Raw genomic sequence first — 4,057 nt, 5'->3', positions numbered from 1 at the left:
CCAAAACTAGCTTCCGACCACGTTAACACGTAATAATTATAGCGGACCTGACAACTCAACCCCCTAAACCGACGCATGATCAGATAATAACTCCCAACTTATAGGTTGACCTACAATCTATAACTAAGGCTCCACAACCCCCAAAGAAAACCAAACCAAAGCTCTGATACCACAATGTAACACCCCGATTTTCACAGCGAGGGTGTATTTTTTTTTTAAAGAAATTAAAATAAAACAATGAAATAAATAAGGAAATACCTTTGGATAAATAATGGAGTCATTATAATTTACAAGCAGCGGAAAAGTTTATCCAAATATGAATCCAAAGTATTTATAGAACAACAAATGATACATGGAACCCATTCAAATAAGATGTCATACTGACAATATTAGTAAAGGTACAGTTTTCCAGTTCAAAATAGCGTAATCCAAAAAACATATGTTCCCTCTATGTCATTCTAATCTGATCATTCTTCAAAAAAAACTATAGCTATACACCCTGACTGATCTCCACGCGCCCCGTGAGATCCTCCTAACATAGCTCCAGTCAAGCATTCCCATCTACATTCCCATCCGTAGGATACGAACCGGTAGGATCGTCCTGGCTCTCATCTGAGGGCAAAGCCCAGATTTCCACAATAGTTGAAAAGGGTCACCAACCGAAATTAACAGTTAACACATAACATTTAAGTTTTTAAATGCACAAAATAACCTTTCAACTAAGCATGCACGTTAAAAGGATTTTCCATATGCTAAAAGTTCATATAATGCTTGCCAATTAAAATGAAATCAAAATAAAGTTCTCAAACCATCAAGTAACACATAACTGACCAAGACATTGATAAATCAATTGAGCAATCTGTTGTCTAACTCAAAATAAGAATTTCTACTAAGCCAATCGATTTCCAAATCGATTTCCTGAAGGTTTTTTAGTGAAATCTGCACTCTGGGCTTAAATCAATCGATTGGACAATCGATTGACAGAATAGCTGAGCCCCTGACTTAATGCCAATCGATTTCAAAATCGATTTCCAAATCGATTTTGTCAGTTTTGCTGAATTCCTGTATGGCCAAATCGATTTCCAAATCGATTTCTTAAATGGTTTTGAAAAACATATTATAAAATCGATTGACAAATCGATTATGTCAAATTAGGGAAGTCCCTGTAACTCATCCAATCGATTGGGAAATCAATTTCCCTGCATATTCTTCCAAAAATACATAAACTAACTCAAAATCATTCATACACAAATCCACATCTTAACACTTAGCAATTCCTACGCGATTACCACGACAAATTGGGTTTCGAATTAGTTTTACAATCCATCACACTTACACACAATAACCAATACATAACACTTAACAATTTCAACACAATTACCACGACAACTCAAATTCAAAACACTCAATCATAACTTGAATCAAACACGACTCGCGGGCCAAGCACCCTAATGCGATGCGTATATGCCAAAATGCATGGACTCGGAATTCCAAACCAAAACACTCCTCGAAGGGCCGTAAATCATAATTGTACTGCCTATCGCAGGCCAAAGTACCAATTACCGAGGTGCCACCTATCACGGGTCAGCACGATTTACTAAAAAGCGTAAATCATAAACGTACCACCTATCACGGGTCATTACTATTTACCGAGGTGCCACCTATCACGGGTCAGCATGATTTACTAAAAGAAAAAGCATAAATCGTAAACGTACCGCCTATCACAGGCCAAAGTACTATTTACCGAGGTGCCACCTATCACGAGTCAACACAATTTATTATAACATGCTTTGAAAGAAGTCAATGTTATAATAAAAGTCAATGCTCTGAAGAAGACTAAGCCTTTGTGCATTCTCTGCTGAACATCTTGAATTTATTACTTGCCTAAAGGTATATGAGATATGCTCTGATAATCGTATCCTCTGTATCCTTGTCTTCATACCAAGATACGCTGAATAAATTACAAGGATTCGTTTTGGAAACTTTTCTATGGCAAATCAATCTCAAATGATTTGATATGAAACTTCATGATTTACACTGATTTCTTGCAATCAAAATAATTACCAAAAACACTAAATGATTTTTATAAAAAGATGTGCATTTCTTGCTTGAAGATACAAGAAACGCATAAGCTATAAGCATATATAGCTTCCTCTGCACTCTTGCTCGTAATCATTCATTTTTACCTTAGTGATAAGATAAGTTTATGAAAGTACAAATCCGTAAACACTCCCTTGTGAGAGCTTTTTCAAAAAACCTAAACCTATTCTCTTGTAACCTAGCCAAATAGTGTCTATCCTCCGCAACAACTTGACTGCACTAAGCTAGAAGGATGAGATGACTTGAACACCATTAGTTTGACTAGTAGGTATTTGGTGAAAGTATAATTTTGTGGTGAACTATTGGATTAAATTCTTCAAGTTGAAGGTAACGAATGTAGCTACCGTGTTGGTGGTGAACCAAGATAAATCGTCTGTGTTATTATGTTTTATTGTTGTTCATATTCCTATTTTCCATATTGTAGCTTAGTCATGTTAAATCAGAAACAAAATCAACGCGCTTAGTTTTAGAGGGGATGAGCGATGTTGTTCATGGATGTCGCGACAATCCGTGTGACTATGATTTGGAGGTCGTGTTGTGGCTAGGATAACATAGCCTCATGGTGGCAACACTAGAGGGAGAGGAAGATAGTGCAGACTATGGAGGTTTTGGGTACTTTTTGATAAATAAAAATTGTTCTTATTTTTTATCATCTAGTTGATTTATGGTTATGAGGTTGAAGAAGACATTATAAGGATAAAACAATTTCATTTTTTTATTATAAATAATTTAATGGTTTTACAATCAAACTATAAAGACATTACATAAATGAGTTTATTATAATTTTTTTTGTTATTTATTTATTTTTGTTTAACGTCATTTATTCATGAAACAATGTTTTATAAGTACGAGACTAGTTAGTCTAAATATTTTCTTCTTTTTTTAGATGATTGACCTTTTTTCAAATGCGAATGAATTAATATTTTTTGTTAATGTAAAATGTAATGAAAACCTTAATGTCATTTTGGATTGTGCACTAAATTTTATTTGGAAGGAAATGTGGCATTGATTTTTTGATGTTTTTTCTTTACATGAAAATATATGCATGCATCTTAATCTTATGCATGAAGAAGATAGAATGAGAGATACACAAATGCAAAATGAAGAGTTTTTTGTTTTGAATCTTTTAGACGTGTGAGAATGTAAGGTAGACTTACATGTGATAGTTTTTTTGCATTAAAAAAAGAGTCCTGAATTAATCATGCATTCGACATGAATACTCTTTAAGAGTGACCATTTTCCATGTGAAATGCAAGAACTGAGACATGGCATAATTTCTTTTTGCAAACATGAGGAATTTTTTATATAACATTTCTTTTAATGATGCAAAATGTAAGAGTAATGCATAGATAAATGAATGAATGTCAAGAGAGTAATTTTTCATTTGATCATGTAACAAGGTACATGACTATTTTTATTTACCCTATTCTATGAAATAAAGTAAAGATAAAAAAAAAATGCATGCCAAATATGAAGATTATTATTCTCCTACGAAAGAAAATATGATTCATGCTTTTTAGATGAGACATTCTTTTTTTATGTATGAATATATGGAAATAAATACTTCTTTGTCTTACACCAATTTCACAAACAATAGAGACTTTCAAATATAATGGCCTACTAGTCTTCTAATTGTGAACACTCGTTTGGTTGAGTACTATGATCTTAGAAGTTGTTACACTCAACTCAAATTAGAATAGTACCACAAATAGGAAAGTACATCAAAAATATGGTTATTCACGTTGAAGTCACACTCTAGATGAGATTTTCGGAATAACAAAATAGAATGTACATCTAAAATGGCTACCACTAAATCTAACTAAACTTAAGCTTCACTCAAGTCCGAGTATGGAGTCTCACTCATAAGTGTTTGTATAAGTGAATATGTAGTGTGTGAAGAGAAACATAATCCAATAAATGATGCAAAAAAATAAAAATATATATATATATATATATA

The 4,057-nt window shown here is 33.1% G+C and overlaps 1 long non-coding RNA gene across 1 annotated transcript in view; it reads right to left on the bottom strand.

The window, feature by feature from the left end:
• Positions 1-247: 247 nt before the first annotated feature.
• Positions 248-4,057, bottom strand: part of LOC140919283 (uncharacterized) — a 10,576-nt gene continuing 6,766 nt past the window's right edge. Inside the window, exon 2 of the long non-coding RNA XR_012161913.1 lies at positions 248-612. This is a non-coding gene — a long non-coding RNA (uncharacterized lncRNA). The remainder of the gene's footprint in view (positions 613-4,057) is intronic.

Source organism: Cicer arietinum, chromosome 1, assembly GCF_000331145.2.
Source record: "Cicer arietinum cultivar CDC Frontier isolate Library 1 chromosome 1, Cicar.CDCFrontier_v2.0, whole genome shotgun sequence".
NCBI classification, from domain to species: domain Eukaryota; kingdom Viridiplantae; phylum Streptophyta; class Magnoliopsida; order Fabales; family Fabaceae; genus Cicer; species Cicer arietinum.
Note: the sequence above shows the minus strand (reverse complement) of the source record. Positions and strands in the feature narration are given on the sequence as shown.